Raw genomic sequence first — 15,765 nt, forward strand, 5'->3', positions numbered from 1 at the left:
TGACAATGCAGATTCTCTCAGTCTGTCTGATTCCTTAAACTTACCCTGGCTCATGGATACAAAGATGGCAAAGTATGAACCTCTGTAAAGATAAACTGTTTCTGAGCTACACTCCTTTAATAAACTGCCGTTTAGAAGCACAATGAGAGAAAATTATTCAGTGTACACAACTGTGAGCAAAATTTCTGCTTACCATTTAATATGGATATAGAAGTGGTCTAAAGCATACATAAATATCAACTCCTTAGTTGTGATGAACGACCATAGATAATGGTCAATACACCAGAAAATAAAAGAAATATCAGAGCATCCAAAGGATACATATATACATTAGACAGATTTGACAAATGGGAACACATATATTGATCTTCTTAGTTCATTTTATTGACCAAGTGAACATTTACCCAAAGTGGATCTTAGTGGTGAGGAGTTGAGTTTTTATTCTTGGTGAATACCTTCATTCACCAATGGTAGAATAAAAACATGCACTTTACCACCAATAGCTTTCCTTACAAAGACTGTGACAACCCTTGTATTCTAAAGGATTTCAAATTGAAGACTGACTGCGTTCTTCCGATAATTTCTTTTCTTTTTTTTTGCCCCTAAGTTTTATTTATGAATTAATACAAAACACTGCAGAGCAATGAGTCTTAATCCTCGTCCTCATCCTCCTCTTCATCCTGTTTAATCTGGAAGTAACGCAGCTCATAGCTCTCTTTGCTGTTGGCGACAACACGCAGCCAGTCTCGTAGGTTGTTCTTCTTCAAATACTTTTTGGTGAGATATTTCAAATACCTTTTGGAGAAAGGCGCCTCAGAAGTGACAGTGATCTTGCTTTTGCTCCCGTTCCGTGGTTACAACCCCTCTGTCAAGTTTGCCAGCTTTCCCATTCACCTTGATTCTCTCCTGGAGGAACTGCTCAAAATTTGCGGCGTCCATGGTCCATGATCCCATCTTCTACAGGGTGAGTGCAGTCGAGGGTGAACTTCAAAACTTGCTTCTATTTTTTGCCCCCCTTGGCAACAAGCTTTTTCACAGGCGCCATGGCAGCAGAGGAGGCAGAAAGGGAGGGAGGCGCACTATGCAGGTGTGAAGAGCCCGCAGCGCACTGTGCAAGCAAGGAGCCAGGCAACTTCAATGGATCAGCCCTCGCCTCTCGATCGCCCTTCCCTACCATCTAAGTTACAATCGGGCAGCTATTGTTTTTCCGATAATTTCTTAGCAACAATAGCTATCTAACAGTAGGATAATTGCATAGAAAAGTTTCCATTTTGTAAAGGGATGCAAGCAACCATATTAAAAATCAGTATCTACTCCAGTTTGGACATTTCACCTTTGACTTTGAAGAATTGATCAGAATGACCATTACCTGGCTTGCATAATAATCACCATATCTATATATTTCAAAAGCATGGCTTCAGGCAAAACAAACAGTTAATGTCAAAAGATATCCATTTATTGCTTATTAATGGACCTTGTGGTTCACTGATTTTAGTATTTTCCTCTAGATGTCATAAGTATATGGCTTTAAAAGACAGAGTGGTAGTCTATTTTGGAGACAGCTTAGCTCACAATGTTAGTCAGGAGTGTGTTTGTGAGTGTGTGTGCATATGTGTGTATGTATGCAATGTGTGCATGTGCCATCTTAAAGATTGCAGCATATACATTTCTCAATAATAAAAATGTAGCAACGTATCTTCTAGAGCTGCAAAAGAATAGTTTCAGAATTATGTGCTAGAAGTGGCACCCTAATTTCTTATCATTACAACCTGTCAGTTGGTGATCATCTTCTTGAGTTCTGCATGAAACCCAGTGAGTTCAATGGGGTTGTGGCCAGTGAAACATCTATCTGAGTGGTATATATATCTTCTGTCGAAAATGGTCCATATACCAAAGAAAAATAGAAATTTCCTAGTGATCCAAGGATACATGGATTCATTAGTTAGAATTGAAAAGTGACTACACACATACTAATCTTCTTGTCTCACTTTAATGATCTAACGGTATCACAACTTACCAGTTAGGAAGAAATATTTTATGCCTTTCAAATACTGTCACTCACTAGGATGAAAGCATGCATAATCTCACATATATATACTCTCTTCTCTCTCTCTCTCTCTCTCTCTCTCTCTCGCTATATATATATATATGTTTACCATTTAAATGAACATAAACTATAATGTAAATTACATATATATATATATATGTGTGTGTGTGTGTGTGTGTGTGTGTGTGTGTTTATTCCATTCCGTAGTACGGGTGCTTGCCTTGCTTCTTGCACAGAGCAGAGATCACTTCCGTTTTGGGAGTATCAAACTCCCAGACCTGTTGCTCACAGCACTCTCCTCGTAGACCACAGCATCCTGTGTACATTTTATACTGACAGGGAATACATCCCCAGAGCTGGAATTGTCAGGACCTAACATAGTTCTGTTGTAGTACACGCTTTCAAGTAGGGTCAAGCAGCACAAGCTGAAAAGTCAAGACTGGCTACTTCTAGACTTAACAAACAGTAGTTTAAAAAACAGGTGAAAAAAGTATCATATAAACAGATTATTCCTCATGTCGAAAAATAATTGTCACAAGTAAAAGAAGTTTCAGCCATTCTTTGACTATTTCCTAAAAGATAAATAAAGTACTTATAATTTGGAAAGGAATATTTCAGACATTTATTATGTTTTCTCCTTGATATCGTGTATCCTCTTGGTTTCTTCCTCATGATTCATTCTTTAGACCATGAGCTTATGAATGCCAGCTTCACCCCTATTGTTCTAGTAAACAAAGGCCTATAAAAGACCTCTAGGTCCTCAGTATTAATGTGAAACAGACATTCTCTGGAAACCAAATTTCACTTTGCTATCAGTAATCATAAACTAATGAATCAATCATAGATAGACCTATATTATAATGTCATATTTAGAAAGTTTTCCAAGTAAATCATTTTAAACAAAAATATGGCAAATATTCACATATTACAGCTGAGTTTTGTATCAATTCATAATGCCTTTCTATTTTAACCATTATGATTCAATGTTAAGAATATTTTTGAAGTATATAAGTTGACACACTTGCATATACTCTAGTGGGAATCTTTTAAACAACTACTGCTCTGGCATTTTGCCAACCACTGTCAGCCTAACTTTTCACAAAGATCTTCTAATAGGAAATATCTGCCAATTTTGTTGTTTGTTGTCTGTTTTCATTTTTGCTCATTTTAGAAGTAAATATGAATTTCAGTTGCAGTTTCCTGTGTTTTTGCTGTTTTCAAATTTTGTGTCCAGTTCAGTACTTCAGTACACAATGCTTTTAAATTTTTGTTTGTTATACATGACACAACTGCAATATTTTAAATAGTAGAAGAAAGAAACATAGTAAAATTAAGAAAATTAAATTTGCCTACTCAGGAAAATAATTTTAGTGTATCATAACCTATACATAAAGTTAGAACTCAAATATGTGTATAAAGAGAGTATTAATACTTTGAACCCCTTCAGTAAATAGCAACATTAAAATCATTCTACTGACCTCTGAGTAACACTTTCACTGGAAGACTTGATAAATGCTCTCTCTTGTCAATATTTATGATATCATCTTTTCCATGCAAAAAGATTTTTCATTGAAAGGGTTGACCCAACATCAACTGTGTTACATTTTTATCTTCAGTGAAGTCTCAAAGCCACAGAAGTGTTTCTCAGTAACACATAGCTCTGCCAGGAAACAATATTCCATGTTCCACTCCTGGGCCATTTCTTCTTCAGGTTTCTTGGTCTAGAATTATTTTCAACTTTGCTAAAATGGCATGTTATTCAAGAAATGTAATTAGCATGGAATCCTTGTATAAAGGAGCATCAGAAAACCTCATAGGGTCATCTCTCTAGTAAAAGGACTGCCTTTCTATACATCTAGACACAGATAGTGATCAGATATTCTGAAACATCACAGAGAAAAGTTTGAGGAAACTGGGAAGATTGATTCTTTCTCTTTCTGTACACAATTTTGTCTTTGCCATGAAGAATATTTGGAAGCATTCTTTATTAACAAAGCAAATGGAGAATACCTAAGTTATTTTGCTACAAACTTAAAATCATACTTTTAACTTATTGATAAAGCATTTTGTCATTTTTATTTATTTTAATTAAAATGTTATTTATCACTTCCCATGTTCATTTCCTCTACCCAATCACTCTCAATTCCCTTCCTTCTAACTCTTTCCATAACCTTCCCTGAACTCTCAAACTTCTAACCTCTTTGTATTTGATTATTATTGTTTTACATACACACACATGTGTGTAAGTGATCACAAATATATAAATATATTCTAATGAACTTTCTGTTGATGTTTGCATATATGTAGTTTCAGGAATGACCATTTTCTAGTGGGTAACAAATTAGAGGGCTCGTCCTTGAGAAAGATTAATTTTTTTCAATAGCCAATGCTTGCTTGCATATTTTTTCTTTTTCTTTTTTTCTCTTTTGACTATTAATGAGACCCTGTGAGATTTTTACCTTCTATGTCAGTGTGCCCATTGATATTGTCATTTTTTTTCTAGTCTTGTTTTTATAGTCATTTCTAGGAGAGCTAGGAGAGATTGTTTCACAACAGACTTCCTGGTATACTGAGTTTTACAATTTTTCAGCCTCCTCTCCTGTAATGTACACTTAGCCACAAACACGGGCCCATGCTGCAGATGTATCCATTGCAACTGAGCTGCCAACAAGCTGTTGATATCTGAGGTGTTCCCAGTTGTGGTTTTCTGTGATTGTCTCCACTTGCTATAAAGAGAATTTTCTTTGATGGTAGGGCAGGATGTACACTAATCTGTCAATGTGAATCTTATTTTTTTTTAATATTTTACTGATTCTCTGTGAATTTCACATTATGTTCCCCAATCTTGCTCAACTGTCCTTCCATTCATATCTGCCTTCTGCCTTTTCACCCTCCCTACAAAGTAAAATAGAAAGTAAAAGTAGGATAGAATTAAAAACAAACAAATTAACAAGCAAACCATACTCTTGTAAGGGAAGCTTTTATGCTATTAGAGAGCCAGAAAATAATTGAAATAAAAATATGACAATTAATCTCATGTGGTATTTTCTCCTATTAGCCTGGCAATAATCCTAAATACATTGCTGATGAAATGCTAATGTTTAGAGTATAATTAATAACAAATAGTCATATGTTCAATATCAATAAATCATATTAACTGACATATCTTTGGGAAATGGAAAACAAATATCTCTTAAAACCAAACATAATTTTAATAAGCCATACTGAATAGTGACTAGTGAATTTAAATCTATTATATATAATCAGATTCCACATTGATGTAAAAGATCTGGGCAAAAAGGATGGAAAAACAAACAAACAAACAAACAAAGCACATGTGAAGTCTACTATCCACCAAAGCATTTGTCTTTCCATTGAAGTGTACTGGCAATATTTAATCATTATTCCTGCTATTATCATATCATCAACATCCCTAACACCAGTATGACTTTACATTTTACATTGCTTAGATATTAGTGTTGGGTAAGGTAAGACATAATGGATAGTAGAGTACAGGCTCTTTTGCTTATTTATTTTCGTATTTTTTTCTTTGTTGAGTAGTATAAAACTTAGATATTTCCTACTTCACTGAGGCTGATGATCTTCAACAATTTTATATTCACTGTGTGGTTCTTTCTTTCAGTGGTCCTGCCAATTTCAGGTTCACATCCCATGAAAGTGTCTGGAGAACAGACACAGGCATTGAGCTAACAAAGCTCAAATCATTCTATGCTAATGTTCTTCAAGTCTCAGGAAGCCTGGAACCTCTTTCTCCTGTTACATCAAGTGCTACTAATTTGTTTAATAAAAATGTGAGTACTCAGCTGGAAGGGATGAGCCTTATGAATCATATACTTGTACAAGTATTATGTTATATATTTATAGAATATAAATCATATATATTTTATTAGTAAACATATCTTATTGTGCTTTTCCAATCAAGTTTTCAATCCTTATTCCTTTCTCAAGCATTTTACATCATGATATATTATGTTATATTTTTATTAGATATAATGAGACATCACCAGACCCTACTCATGTGAAAAATTTCATTACGTTAAAGATACTTTATTATAGTCTTAGCAATGTTCCTTTAGACCCAGGTTAAAAAGAGCAATAGGAAAAAAAGATAACCATAGGAAACCAGATATGAACTCATTCAAATTCTACAGCTTGTCACTTGTTATAGATCTTGACATGCTGATTTTTAAATTTTCATTAGAAGAAATAGGCAGCAATATTTCATATTTTGTATTTTTACAACTTAAAGTAACAGTAATAAGGCATATGATTTATCTCATCTCTCCTTTACTACTTTGTTCCCTGAAGTCAAAACCTCAAATCATCCAAACATGTTGTTTTACACACAAATGGCATTCAGTTATGATAATACATTTGTCTTTGTATGGAAGAATCTCCTTTCAGCCTATTTGGCAAGTAAGCAGTTAAGCTTATACAAGTATATCTGTTGTACTTTTAAATAAAATTTGTAGATTCAGCTCACTAATATTTCCCTAGAAGTGTACATCTCTGCTTAGTTTGCTTCTCTTATTGAAGTTTTGTGGATTTTGGTCCTATTTTAGAAGCCAATGTGATAAGCTCATTATATTTTTAGATCTCCTTTTGTAATATTAAAATAATGTTAGAATTCTACATACATGTAAAATGTTTAATTTTCTTTATCATGTCTAAATTTAAGGTTATGAGGCTTTAACTTTACTAAGGTTTAAGCAGTCACCACCTCCTTTTCAGTGATTATGTTTATCTTATTTGTCTCTCTTCCATTAGAACTTACTGAAGTCCTTTAAAAATGTGATGAAGATGCTAAAGGGCTCAGCACAATTAATGGCTTTTGGTGACTAGGAGGGCAGGGAAAGGGACTGGCTATTGGCAGTTTGACAATGTTACAATAAGTGTATGGGCAATACAAATTAGACTTTATGTATATTCTTTTCTTTTTTGGAGGAGGTTTGGAGGGTTGACCTCACAGGAAAGGAAGGCAGAGTGGTGAGGGTGCATTATATATAAAGCTCAAAACAAAAATAAAATATGCAGCCTCACTTGGGCCTTCCTGAGGAGTTAAGAGAAGGATTGAAGGAACTGAAGGTGATGGCAACCCAATAGGAAGACCAACAGTGTCAACTTACCTGTATTCCTGGGAGCTGTCAAGACTATGACCCAACCAAAGAGCATAAACAGGCTGACCTGAAGACATTGGACACATATATAGCAGAGGACCAATTGTCTTCTCTGGCCCCAGTGAGAGAGAATGGGCCCAATTCTGTAGAGATTTGATGCCTCCCCTGGAGAGAGTATGCCCAAAGGAGGACACCCTCTTTGAGGCAAAGAGGAGGAGGGATAGGGGAATGAACTGTATGAGAGGGAACAGGGATTTAAAGAAATAAAATAATTGATAATAATAGTAAAGTATGTAAAATAAAGAAAGAAAACTTCTACATAAATGGTAATTTAGGCTCTTGGCCTCTTCTATTAAAAAGTATTACGTGTAAATGTTATAAAACCATGAAATGTACTATACCTACTACATATACTGCAGTGAAGTACCAAACTGAGTATAACAGCTATTCCTGGTTGTCAATTTGACTATATCTGGAATGAACTACCATCCAGAATTGGAGGACTCACCTGTGATCCAGACATTGAGGCTCGAAGACACAAGTTTCTGACCTGGAACTTGGCATGGAGATCTTGAGGCATAATGGCCATGAAAAGCTTAGGCCAGGCAATGTAGTACATGCCTTTAATCCAAGGAGATTGAGGCAAGGAGATCTCTGAGTTCAAAGTCAGTTTGGACAAAGCAAGTTCCATATCCAGGCATGTTAGTATACGCCTTTCATCTGGGCCACACTTTCTGCTGGAAACCTACATGAGGACATTGGAAAAAGGAAGATTCATTCTTTTGTTTGCATTTATTTGCTAGCACATCTGTTGTAACCTACTTTCTCAGAAGACCAGCTGAAAAAATTAGCCTTGTAGGACTAAGCAACTACTATGTTTTTGGACTTCCCATTCACAGCTGACCATTGTTGGGTTAGTTGAACTACAGACTATAAATCATCACAATAAATTCCCTCAATATAGAGAGAGATTCCATAAGTTCTGTTACTCTGGAGAACCTTGACTAATACACTGAGTGAGGTATGATAAATCCATGTTTTCAGAGTAATTACAATAGGGAAAGAATCATTATGACATAAATGTAAGAACAAATAATACAGGACCTGATTTAGTTATAAACTAAAAAAGAGAAATATCTGTAAATAGAGAGCTGCCTTATAAGAATAATAACCTTTCTTTAAAATAAGACCAGAAAAACAAAAATGTTGATCAATTAACATGAATTAACTCTTCATGGGATAGTAATTCTCAGTGTTTTTATATGAACAATTGTTCTTGGTATTTCAAGGAGATATTTTTATAATAATCTTCATAAAGATAATTGGCTTGCTGTTGAATTCATTGTTACAATTTGCATATGGAGGTATTTCTGTCATCTGAGTACAGTTTTATATTCTCTGGTCATTCTCAAAGTTATTCAAATCTCTTCTGTCAAGGCCTGTAAAACATTTCATTTTTATTAAAGAGTGTAATTTTAGGTTGCAAAAGATGACGTTACCTAAATGGAATAAAACCTGCATGTATTCCTATTGAAGGCACAGGAGTAAGTCTCTGAGTGTTTCTGAATGTAAAAGTTTATCTGTGATTTTTCAAACTTCACCAATTGCCTTTGTTAAGCTGCTGTAAAATGTCACTGGTTTCATTTTATTTATTTTACTTTCTTTTTTTTGTAAATTGTTACAGTTAAACTTAGATTTGTAGGTAATTTTGCCTCATGTTCACTGGTACTTTAATAGAGTTCTGCTCAGGTGCTACCATAGCATTTGGGGAAACCTGCATTACTGTAACAATATTGTATATAAGCCCATAAATGTATACTCGGCCTCTATAAACCAAAATAATAATGACATTTGAAGAAATGAGGGACATTATCAATTTACTTTATAGGTGCGCAAGCAAATGCTTTCAGAAGATTGTAATTTCAACTTTATTTATTTATTTTTTTTACTATGTCTGTGTCAGAAAGCATTTTTAGCCTGATCATTCACCAGCTCACAAAAATACCCAAATAATCCTCAAAGAAAGGCATTCATGCATTTGATGTTTCCAGTTCAGTAGTGAAACTAAACCTGAAAACTTGCCTTATTCATTCTATGTTTCTTGAGAAACTAAAAAAGTATAGATAGGTAAAATATGAACTTATTCGTAAATTTTGGACTATGATATGTAAAACCTTATATAGGAAGTAAAATGTAGAGGGGTGGAGAAATGGCTAAATGGTTAAGAGCACTGTCTGCTCTTCCAGAGGTCCTAAGTTCAATTCCCAGAAACCACATGGTGGCTCACAACCATCTGTAATGAGATCTGATGCACTCAGACAGCGACAGTGTACTCACATACATGAAATAAATAAATCTTAAAAAAAAGAGAAAGTAAAATGTAATTCTGGAAACAAGACTAAAACATACAAATGAAGCTTTTCCTAAAGGACAAAATTGATTTCAAATGTTTTTGCCATTTTTGAAGATGAAACAAAAACTAAAAATGTCTAAAAGGTATTACTTGCTTTAATTTTATCTTTGAGGACTTAAACATACATGAAATTTTCTATCTTCTTAATACATGCTTAACTGCCAATGTACAAACACCAGACATACAAATAGCATTTTAGATTGTTTACATTCAAGGTTTTACTCATAATCATGCCGGTTTTGTTTTTTTTTGGGGGGGGGGTTCTTTTGTTTTTCTCTTTTTTTGTTGTTGTTGTTTGTTTGTTTTGTTTTGTTTTTTTTTTGTTTTCACTCAGCTGATGATACTCTTTGGAATCATTGGAAAGGTATACAAGGTGGTTCTATTTAGAGGTAGTAAATTATTGAGGCTTGAGATCAAGAGTTGTATAGCTAGTCCCACCTTTCTATTTTCAATGGTATTTAAAATGTGCAGGTTTAAAATAGTCTTATACACCACATCTACCACTGTACAGTTGTCTGCCACCATTCAACTTTTTGCCAAAATGGCTTTCTGACTATGATGGAATACTACCTCCTCACATGCTTGCTAGCATGGCTTCCCTACAGTTGTAGATTGTATCTTCTCAGCACATACCTGCTCTATGACTTCCCAACTAGGGTATATTGTTTGTCCCCAGTACCTGAACCAAAAATAAATTTCCTTATCTATCTTCCTTATTTTAAGTATTTGCCATAGTGATGAGACAATAAACCTATTGAGAAAATTAGTGTTGTGGTACTGAGTTCACAGTATGAAAAACCAGGCTGAGTTGCTCATACATTTGAAAATTTTATTACACCAATGTGGAAGGATTTCACGATGCAGAATTGAAAATGCACAGAATGTAATGGCTACTCTAGTAGGATTCAGATGTAAAGAATCCAAAAAAGAATGTGGACTTTAGATTCAAGCTGTAGGATGTAACAGGAAGAAATTCGAGCTTTAAATTATAATTGATGTTATTTATATTACATTTTGGCAAATAATCTATCTTTAGTTCATGTCCTAAAACCTTGAATGAAGGAAATTTTTAAAAACCGAAAGAATTTACTCGGCAGATTAAATTTCAAGACAGAATAGCACCTAGTCAATGGCATAATTATTACTCATTGCTTTCAGCTAAATTCTCAGAAGAAAAGAACAGATGGCAGGGAAGAAAGGTATGAAATTTGAATAGCTTGATGAAAAAGTGAGTGGGCACATTTAAAATTTCAGATGATGTGGCTGTATTGGATTTACTATTGCCATGGTAAGATATTCTGATATAAAAATATAAAATCAACACAGGAGGAAAATGATCAAATCAGCTCACTGTTCAAGGATACAGTTTATTATATTGGGAGAGTCCCATTGTCATGAGATTGAGGCAGATGCTCATGGTACATCCGCAGTATGAAGCAACAGACATGAAAAGTTTTGCTCTACTCACTTTCACATATTTATGTAACCAAGTCCAATCCCTGGGAATGGAGCCACACACAAGAAACAGTTTTTTTCTACAGGAATTAACTAAATTGTGGTAATTGCCCCACCCACGCACACAGAGGTTCTTCTACAGATGAATCTAGACCATATCAGGTAGACATTGAGATTAACAATCAAAATATCCCTTGGGAAAAACAAAATAAACAAACAAAATCTAAACAAACAAACCAAAAATCTTCAAGATCATAAGAGAGGAATATATTAAATAAAGAATTTTAAACTAATAAGAACAGATACTACATGAGATTGTTTTAAAAGAAGATTTTTAAGAAAATAAAATAACTATTTAACTTTTTATTTAAACTACACTAAATACCTTAATAATTAAAAAAAAAACCTCTTAAATCTGGTCAGAATTTTTAGCAAAACAGCAGTGTATAGATGAAATTACCAAAAATAGTAGCTTTCAAGTATAGTGATGAGCTGAGAATGAAATCAAGAAAACATATTCTGTCTTTCTTCACGGAAGAAAATACTTATGAATAAACAAGAAAGGTGATAAAAAACTTTAAATGAAAAAATAAAATTAAAGAAGATTTTAGACAATGAAAATTCTTTAGACTCTCAGATAGGCAGAATAAGTATTTTGAAAATAATTTCATTACCAAAGTAATGTAGGGATTTTAAGAAATGTCCATCAAAATTCCAGTGATATTACACAAACACAAGCAAACAAAAAATCTACAAAAGGTAATTTTGAAATTCATATAGAATTCATATGAAATTCATATGGAAGTATAAATTAGCCTATGAAGAAAGTGCAATGCAAGTATTATCAAAATATTTAATATTTAAATATATTTCTAGCTAGTAATACATTGCATGCCTTTCTACATTTACTTACTCAACTTTATCATGTATGCCATGTGGTCAATTATACTGTGTCACTGTTCAGAACTTTCAAATATGCAAAGATATACTGTACTTCCTGGTCATCATAATACTATTTATAAATTTTTCAAATATTGCTTATTTAGAACATTAGTACTAAATTTCCTGCCGGGCGGTGGGCTGTGAGGTGCAGATGGGCACCTGGTCAAGCACAGGCCTTGAACCGTGGACCCTAATGGGACAGTAGGTGTTCCCCTTTCCTCCTGAGCTCCTGGTTCCTTTCACTTAGCTTCAGCCCTCCACAGTCCCTCCCACAGAGATGTTTAAGGTGATCAGTCACAAGGAACAATTCCTTAGGCTCTCCCACATATAGTTGAGGTATCTCAAAGCACTCAGACCAAGCCAATAGGCACAATCTGCTGCCAGATCCTAACCCACCCTGAAACTGTATATAAAAGTCCTATTCGGAAGAAGTAAAGGTGTGAGAGAATCATCCCATTTTCCAAGAGTTTCTGTTGCAAGTGCTGTAACACTTGGGAAAAGATCTGCTCTCCCAAAGTGCCTTCAGGACCCTCCTCTCCTTGCTAACTAGGTGGCTTCTCACTCAGCCCAGACAGATTCATCGCAGAGACAGGTGTAACACCTGGGAGCAACTGGGTGGCAACAGTGGAGATGCAGGCAGAGACAGCAGTAGAGGCAGCAGAGACGATTCCCCCTCCCTACTTGCACTCTATCCCCTTGGCCTGCCCCCGACCCCCGCACCTGGCCAAGCCAGAGATTTTAATGGGAAGTCCTCTGTAACAGGGACCTACACCTTCCAAATGAAGATCATTTTAATGAGTTGTTGTAATAGTAACTTGATCCCTATTAATAAAATAAAGACTTTAAAAATATTTTTGCGTATTATTTCTAAGATAAAATATTTAAAAGTAGTCTTTTAGAATAATATTTATAAACTTACTAAGAAACACAGATCAGTGAAGAGGACAAATATAAAAGGCCTCCTTTATGCATTTAAAATGTACCCATTTACCTTCAGCATAAATTATAACACATAAAACATCTAGGTATAGATTATGAAGATAATTATTAAACAGACACATTTGTGTTTCAGATGCTTGTTAAACATGCTCACTTTGGAGTGTAAAAAAAAAAAGAATAGTAACTCTGATCTGTGACACTAGCAATAATATTTTGAGTGCAAGATTTGACCTGTCTAAGATCCAGAGAATAAAAATGTAAATTGTTTTGAAAGGAGAACACCTTCTAAATACTATATTTACTGTGGATATACTCTTTTAAGGCATATAAGAAAATCTTATATGTGCTTTATTTAGTTATGATGTATTAAAAGGTTTTATTATGATTTTAGTTTGTACTGGATTCCTAAATTAAAACATTATATATCTATATCTATCTATCTATCTATCTATCTATCTATCTATCTATCTATCTATCTATCAGTATCTAGATAGATATAGATATATAGATATAGATGATATAGATATAGATCCTAATAAAACTCAGTACCTCAAGCTATTTCAATAATATATCAAAATGTATAGATGTTGTCTTCTCATAGCAAACTCTTACTATACTTTCTGCCTTTGCCCATCCCACCTTATTTAAATATTAATATTTGGATTTGTTAAACAAATTACTGAAGATACTCAGGAAAATTTTCAAGGGCGGAAAATGTATTTTACATATCAATTGTAATTTTCCTCATAATGTTTATTTATAGGTCGCTAGAATGATAAATTTTTCTATTTATATATTTTATGTCAATCACAGATAAAATTGTGTGCAAATGTGTGTAATATTGCACATGCGTCTGTGTCTATGTGTGTCTTCTTCATTCACTGTCTATACTACTGTTTATGAGAGTGGTCAAACAGGTTCCTATATTTGAAGACTTGCTCCCTATTTGGTGATAATGTTTGACATTGATTAGGAGGTATGGCCTTGTTGCAGGAATTGCACTTCCGGCAATTTGCTTTGGGGTTAAACAGTCCATGCCAAGCCCGGTATTACTCTGTCTGCTTTTAGTGGATAAGATGTAAAATATCACCTACTCTTCCAGCACCATGTCTCCCTGCCTGACTTCAGCCTCTCTGCCATGATGGTCATAGACTTCTGAAACTTTAAGTACGCCCTTAGTTAAATGCAAGTGATTACCTTTATAAATTGCCTTGGTCATGCTATGTCTTCACAGAAAATGTTTGGTAACTAAGACACTTACCAACTTATGTTTTTTAGACAGGGTCTCTCACTGAATCTGGAACTAGTAATTTCAAATAAACAAGCCAGTAAATCTCAGTGACTATCCTCCTTCTCTTCAAATCAGGCATAGAGTATTCATAGAAGCATTGGAGATCTGAACTCAGGACTTCTTGCTTATGATAATTTGCCAAAAGTTTCTCAATAGTATGATGATGCATTATCTTCATTTTAAAGAAAATAGTAATTCCTTTTGTTTGTTTGTTTGTTTGTTTTTCGAGACGGGTTTTCTCTGTGTAGCCCTGGCTGTCCTGGAACTCACTCTGTAGACCAGGCTGACCTTGAACTCAGAAATTCGCCTGCCTCTGCGTCCCAAGTGCTGGGATTAAAGGCGAGTGCCACCACTGTCCAGCAAGGTAATTCCTTAAAAACAAAATACTTAGAAGCATTCAGAAAGTCAACAAACAGCTATAGTTTTGGGTTTTGTTTGTTTGGTTTGCAGTTATAGAGTGGTACTCATTTAACAGAACAACAATTATCTTCATATAGGTTGCATCAGAGATAACTGAAGATAAAAAAAAAATGTAGAGGAATTTTAATCCAGTAACATGGCTGCTCTGGCTAAAGATCACTTCCAAAGATCTTCTAGGTCAATGTGATCACACTGAAATGCAGACATAACTTTAGCAGACACATTCAATACCTAACAGTGAAGATAAGGTTAGTTTGTAGTAATTGACTTCTAATTGAAAGACAGACAAATTAATGAATCAGAGAAAGAGTTGACAAATGAATCAGTGATAGGAAATACCTGACCCGCATAAGAACAACAAAGGAAAGAAAGACTACATAAGAGTAGTGAAAGGAGAGAAAGGTGTGTGTGTGTATGTGTGTGTGTGTATGTGTGTGCAGCAAGTTTAACTGGACAGGTTTATAGAGATACATTCCAGAACAAACAAACTATACACAGGTGAAGACAGATGAGAGAAAAATTCGAGAGACAGAAGATTAAAACATATCACCAAGGTTAGTGTGAGACCAAGCAGAGTAATTTAGTAAGGAGCAGAAAGAAAGGAGACAGGATATCAGGAGTCATGCTTTGCTACTTAAGTGAATTTAAGAACAGCTTGGGTTACATACAAGATCATGTACTCACCCTCTTGAAAAGTTAAATGATGTCTATGGTGGTGGTACACGTCTTTAATCTCTGCACTCAGGCAGAAGTTTTCAAGGACAGCCAAGACTCCACAGAGAGCCTACAGAGGCATTATAATCTCAGAGTTGAAAAAATTATTTCCTTTATACTTTCATATCCTGTGTTGAAATAAAAAAAAAAATGTAGCAGAAAGAAGCCAGATTGAATTAGTTATCTTGAGAGATTAGATTGTACAGAGGCTAGAAGCTCCCAAGCCTATGTCTAGGGACAGTTAGAAGAAGGAAAGAAATGCTCTGGGCTCATCCCAACTTTTATGCACACTTCTTAGGTAAGGCTCTTATCTCATTGCATCAAATGAGGAAATAAAGCATCAGACATTTACAGAAAAGTAAAACAAAACAAAATCACCACCATCCTCATATATAACTAATTTGTG

The 15,765-nt window shown here is 34.6% G+C and overlaps 1 pseudogene; it reads right to left on the minus strand.

Annotated features, from left to right (window-relative positions):
- Positions 1 to 593: 593 nt before the first annotated feature.
- On the minus strand, positions 594 to 1,045 carry LOC114611054 (annotated as a pseudogene).
- Between the last annotated feature and the right edge of the window lie 14,720 nt (positions 1,046 to 15,765).

This window comes from Grammomys surdaster, unplaced genomic scaffold, assembly GCF_004785775.1.
Source record: "Grammomys surdaster isolate TR1022 unplaced genomic scaffold, NIH_TR_1.0 126076, whole genome shotgun sequence".
NCBI lineage: Eukaryota > Metazoa > Chordata > Mammalia > Rodentia > Muridae > Grammomys > Grammomys surdaster.